The following is a 6,635-nucleotide window of genomic DNA, read 5'->3' as shown; positions in this document are numbered from 1 at the left end:
CTTTAGTTTCATTTCAGTGAATAACGAGATAAGAGGCTCCTCCCCTTCCAGTCCTCTGTCCTGAACAAAGGTAACCCTTTCATGACTGAATTCTATCTAGCAAGTCAGCTGAAAATGAGGGATTTTATTACTTCAAAGCTACTGCAAATCAGATATTTCAGCTGGTCCCTCTAACTCAGTTTCTAACACAAAACCTGCTAAATAATAGAGGACTAAATAGCAGAGAGCAAAATAACTATACTGGGACATTCTTAATATCATTAGGATCTAACTGCTTGCTGTAACCTACAGTAACCGTATAGAAGACTGCAAACCCCAGCAGCACTTTTCCATGGTGATCAGGACTAAGGTGTAGGATTCCTGTCCAGGAGTAACAGCTCATGCTGGGGAACACTGGAGAGATCCTGGCAGGAGAGGAAGAAGAGATAGAAGAAATGACCCTGACATCAACACAACTCAAATATACTTAACTTAGTTCTCTGTACTGATGAATGAAATATTTTATTAGATATCGCTTGAAAGAAAGAGAGTATTAAAAACAGAGCACAAGAGAAGGAAAGAATGACAAAACATGGTGAATGTAAGTTGAAATGTGTGTCTGCCTGTGTGTTTACATGTGTACACCACTGATAGACAACTGGAGAGAATCAGACATACATACAAACCTACCCTGACTGGATGTTCCCCTCTTTGTCACATACAAAGCACAAACTGAGAACTACACAGTTGTCAGGGTACAGAAGTGTACAGACGACTGTAAATGTGTTGATCTAGGGGGACATCTAGTGGTGAACACCTAACATGACAAGTAACCTCTACTGAGTGTTGGATTGTTCTCTAGACTGACTGAATGAACTGAGTTTGACCGTCGTCTCTGTGTGTTCCAGAATTACACACTGACCTCAGTGTCATGACCCTTCACCTTTGACCTCTGCTACGCTGACCCCAGCAGTAAGGACGGGGCACGGCACATCATCACCGGCTCGTTGGCTGAACTCCTGCTGAAGGTTCTTGATTCCCACCCTTATGCACCACACTCTTCTAAGATGGAGTAGATGACTGCCTACTTGTTTATCATCTAGCTTACCTTGGTTCTATTGCTGTAGATTGGAAATAAAGTACACAGTTTGATTGTTTGATATACAGAACACATCTGAAACACTCTACAGGTTGTGTAAAGTGAGGCTATGACCTGTGTTTCAGTTGCTGTGTAAGTGTAACTACAGATAAATAAAAATAGACAGTGAGAGGAGGCAAGAATGACAAGACATGGTGGTGAATGTAAGTTGTATATGTGTGACTGTAACTGTTTTCTACTTTTCTACGCTGTGTGTTTCAAAAGTGAGAATGTTGTGAGAGAATGTCACTATGTCACTGTCACTTTACTTTGAGGAAACAACAAGTATCTTGTTGTTCAGTATAGTCCTGGAATCTGTGATTCTGCAACTCTACACTGTGTATGTGTGTGTATGTGTGTGTATGTCTGTGTGTGTGGTGTGTCAGAGACAAGGGTAGAGCCAGAAGGTCTTGCTGCAGGGTTTGGGAGAGAAGCCCTCAGATGGGACGGGGATGCTTGGTTGAGTTCCGGTGCAGCCCTCCGGTCCCTCTCCCCGTTAGTATTCAGTGTGAGTTCTGCTGCAGCGTGTGTGTTCTACTGCAGCCCGTCCTTCTGAGACACAGAAGCTTCCCTGAGTCTGTCCAGGAAGGTGGAGGAGCGCTGAGGCCGTGTTGACTTTACTGAGCCTCTGGACTCACTGGGGAGGAGGAGGAGGGAGGAGATGGGAGGAGAGAGGAGGAGAGAGGAGGAGAGTAAGGAGACTGGAGAGATAAGGAAGACAGGAAAGAGGAAGGAGAGAAGAGAGAAAAGGGAGGTTTTCAGTGTTGTTATTGTGGTTGACATTACTAGCATAGTTTTTCTGCCTTCATGACTGCCACTATCTTTTTCACTCTCCCTCTGACACTTTCCTTCTCCCCTTCCTCCTTCCTTCCAAAACACGTGAATGTCTGAAGAGTCATCGACCATCCTGTACCTGAAAGACTGTCTGTGCTGGGTGGTGTTGGCCGATGTAACCAGGCCATGTCATGAAGCCTCACAGCTCCACTCCAGCTCCGAAGAAATGGAGAGAAGAGCAGATAGAGAAGGTGACAGGAGGAGGGGGGTTAGTATGAAACCGAAAGTGCAGAAGATGGTGCGGGCTGAAGAGAGAGAGAGACAGAGATAGAGATAGAGAGAGAGAGAGAGAGAGAGAGAGAGAGAGAGAGAGAGAGAGAGAGAGAGAGAGAGAGAGAGAGAGAGAGAGAGAGAGAGAGAGAGAGAGAGAGAGAGAGAGAGAGAGAGAGAGAGAGAGAGAGAGAGAGAGAGAGAGAGAGAGGGGGGAAAGAGAGAGGGAGACAGAGAGAGGGAGAGAGAGAGATCTGGAGGAGTGGATGTTTCTCGGGTTGAAAATCAGAACAAGACCAGAACGAGCAGACTGATTTCAGTCTCTCCCCCCTCTCCCCCACCCAGGTAGACAGTCAAAGTCGAAGCTTCAAACTACTGGTTAGACCTCTGTGCTCTGTGTTCCCCAGAGGTAAAGAACATCTTCTGCTCTGCTCTGTGGAGAGTGCATCTGTCAGAACCAGTGACCCACTTACCTGCATGGAGGGCTTGGAGTGGGTAGATGTTCAGATGGACTTGTTAGTGGTCCATATCTCTTTGCACCTGACATCCACCAACACACACACCATGGTTTTTGTCTCACTGCCGATAGCACTGTGTCATCCACAACTCCTACAACCATTCTCTTCCCTGTGCATCCACCTCCATCTACAGCTGCTTACTTGCCGACAAATATCTGAAAACACCAACAAAGCTTTACGTCTTTAAAAAACCTGTCAGGTGGCATTTACATGACTTCAGTGGGCGGGATTCTTCTCAGCAGGGTAACTGTCTATGGGGTGGATAGAGAAGCGTTCCAAAATGGGAGAAGTTTCACGTAGGTGACAGGGAAAGACATACGTTTCGAAAATGACATCATATCCTGTACGCTGTCTTACGTACTCGTGCAGCATCTTGATGTGTTTTCCTCGTTGTTTGTCAGGTGATCAGCCTCCATTGGCAGATGAAGGTATTCTTTGCAGTCACAGATAGCCCCCCCCCCAACACACACACACACACCTCATTCTCTTCCAAACCGAGTGCAGCCCTCCACCATCTTGTCCCCTAATGGCCGTATTCATCCTCAAGAGCCACTTGTGAGAGTCGACACGGTATCTGCAACCAACCCAACTTCCCTCTATCGTGACCAAACCAACGGTCGCGTTTTACCGCCAATCAGCCGCTGAGGCTCCGGATAATGAAATCAAAGTCTATTGTGGAGGAAGCCGGCATCACGGCTGTACACTGATAGGGGGGATTCAGTTAGTGACACGCCGTGCCTCTCAGCCCTCGTCTGACAGGCTGGAGGGGGAGCCCAGGCACACGCTCAACACACCTTTGATGAGTGATGAGTGGAAGAGATGGCGACCGGCCTCGACAAAAGAGGGACGCGCTCCCCGGAATACGAATGGCTAACCCTCAACGGGCCCGGCAAAACCGTTTAGAATTCGTCTTTGAAACCCGACGTACCGGTCAGAGACGGCAGGTGTTCGTTTGACTTTCCACGGGTCTCTGCTGAATGTTCTAGCGGGAAGCTTAATATCTGATGTGGTCGTTATGGGGATACGGGGAGAGGGGAGGGTGAGTGTGTGTGTGTGTGTGTGTGGGGGGGGGGGGGGCGTCTGCCCAACCTTGATATGCGTCGGTGTAGCCTGGTGGGTCTACCAGGGAACAGGTGTTCCCAGACCCAGCTGGGTTCTCTGGTGTTGACAGATGCTCCGCCTGGCTGGAGGCTGCAGCCAGGATGTCATCGTGTTGTGATCAGGGCCAGAGGAGGAGCCTTCATCATGGGGAGGAGGAGGAGGAGGAGGATGCAGAAGCTGGCTGGCCACAAACTGGGGAGGATAGAGAGAGAGAGAGAGAGAGAGAGAGAGAGAGAGAGAGAGAGAGAGAGAGAGAGAGAGAGAGGGCAGTCTTGCTTCACCATGGCGTCTGCGTTCAGCCCTGACCCCCCCCCCCCCCCCCCCCTTCACCCCCCACCTTCACTATTCCTCCCACTGCCCAGACAGCTACTCATCTGCTGCTCTAGCAGACCCTTATGAGGTGTGTGTGTGTGTGGGTTAGAGACAATGCTGTGGTGGAGAGAGCGTGTGTGTGTGTGCGTGTAGCGGTAGAGATTGAGATGAGTGTGTCACCGTTTTGCGGGACCACCTGTCATGGTTGTCAGGCTGCATGTCGGCCTGTGTTTCTCCCACTGGCCCTCCTGTACCTGCTGACCTTCCTGTCACAGCCACTGAGTGTCAACCTCTCTCTCTCTCTACCTGTCACACACATGCACACACACTCTCTATCTTTATCTGTCCCGTACACTTCCACACACACACACATTCTGTCTCTCTTCCACGTAGACACACGTTGAAAAACACACTCACACACACACACCCATGGAAAACACACACACACTCTCTCCATCAAACGCACAGCGCCTCGTCCTCGTCACCAAGGAAGGACAGGGAGCCGGCACAATGTCTTCAGGCAGAATGTGCCTCTACACAACGTCCTCACACGAGCACACACTGTCAAGGTCTCTTTCTGTCTCTCCCACCCACCCCCACCCCTCCAGCCACACACATACAAGAAGAAAAAGCATTGGAGCCGGAGGCTATTGAGGGACTGTGTTTTACCTGGGCTTGACTGAGTCCTTCAGTCTTTGTCTGAGGTCCTCTCTCTGTATGGACGTGTTCTGTGAACGCTGGGATGTCTCCATGCAGTGCGTGTGGGAGGTTCCCTGCATGGAAGCGGCTTACGGCAGCGTTGTCATTTCTCCTGACGCGTGTTCGTCCTGCAGAGACGCCACAGCCGAGGGTTCCTGGCTCACAGCCCTCTGATTGGCCCAGTCGCTCTCTTCCTGCTGTGGAAAGGAGATGAAGTCAAACAAGAGCTGAACAACATCCTAACACGGCAAGGTGGCAGGGCTGTTTGTATTCTGGGTGGTGGGGGTGGGGATGCTGGTGGTGGTGGGGGGAGACGAACACACACACACCACACACAGCACAGGCTGGAATGAGACAGATATTCCATCGTCACTCGTCACTGCTAGTCACTCGTACTTGAACTTCTATGCTGGCCAGGCTATGCTAGCCTGTTCCCCTCTCCTATGCTGAGACACACAGGTGTGACACGTCCACATGACCTAACCCTACCCTGGCGCACACGTCTCCTTGGTGCTCAGCACAACAAAACAGGCGACCAGCAGGCAGCAGGCAAACTGGTTCTCAGTCAGCCAGATCAGGACAGACATTGTAGTGAGCTGCTTTGTCCACCAGAGGGACCACCAGATGTTCCTGCTCTAACTGTAGTTTACACCCACAGGGTTTACAGCTACCGAAGACATCTTTTGCTCACACACATTCTGTCTCTCTTTTGACATACAGATACAATTCTGTTTGTTGGGAAGATACTGCCCTGTTGAGGTGTTAGGGAGAGAGGGGTTCTGTGGTAGAGAGGGGGTTAGGTGGGCTGTTGCAGACGGCAGATGGTGAGCCTGTTTACGGCTGGCTCGTATACACACACAAACCCACAACACACACTTACAGGGACAGGTACTGTCTTGCTAGGGCCAATCCAACACCGTTGCCTCGGCCTGTCTATGAATTATTAAACCCTAAGCTTTGAAGGAGGAGTAATGTGTGTTTGTGGTGTTCAGTTAAGTAGAAACTTGAATCGCCTTGTAGCCTAGAGCTTTCCAGAAGCCTCACCTTACTGGTGGGTAGGCCTACTGACTTTTGGACTATGGTGATCTTTAATTACCCTACATACATTGGGCATAGTTTACACAGTGTAATGGCGTGAATGTTTATGGTACGGCCATATCTTGTGTTCGTGTTATCAACCTGACAGTGTTTGGTGAGGCCATTGAACTTCCGTGACAGACAGGTGGCATGATTATATTCTCTCCCAGAGCGTGACAGCGCGTGGCCCGTCCGTAACACTATTAGTGCGTCCCCGCCCAGACAGAATCATTTGTTTATTATGGCCGCGTCTGAAGACAAAGGTCGTGTCAGTGCCATCGCAATCATTGGATGAAACATTCCGCCGCGCGTTATTGATTTCTGGTCTAGGTAGTGCTAATGAATCTCTGGCTCCGGGAGGCAGTCCCAGTCGCGCGCATGCGTCATGAAGCGGTTTCCCATCGCTGCTTCTCAGCAACACTCAGTCCCCGCAGTCTCCAGGATACACTCGCTACCTGTCTGTCTAAAGTAACGGAGATGGCTTCCTACCCACAGCTTCTCGTCAGCCCTGTGAGGCACGCGAGGCGAGGACCGACATGACAGCGCACGGACGAGAGAAGACCCGCGTCCTCTCCGCTTATCGGGTCCAGCTCGGACCGGTGAGAGGAGTGGGTCGCTATGCCGTGCTGGTCGCGCTCTGTGCACTGTGCTACAGCAACTCTCTTCACGGGGAGTTCGTGCACGACGATGTGTGGGCTATCACTAACAACCCTGACGTCCGGCCCAGTTCTAGCCTCCGAAACATTTTCACCAACGACTTTTGGGGA

Source organism: Osmerus mordax, chromosome 17, assembly GCF_038355195.1.
Source record: "Osmerus mordax isolate fOsmMor3 chromosome 17, fOsmMor3.pri, whole genome shotgun sequence".
In the NCBI taxonomy this organism is placed as follows: domain Eukaryota; kingdom Metazoa; phylum Chordata; class Actinopteri; order Osmeriformes; family Osmeridae; genus Osmerus; species Osmerus mordax.
This window is presented reverse-complemented; position numbering follows the sequence as displayed.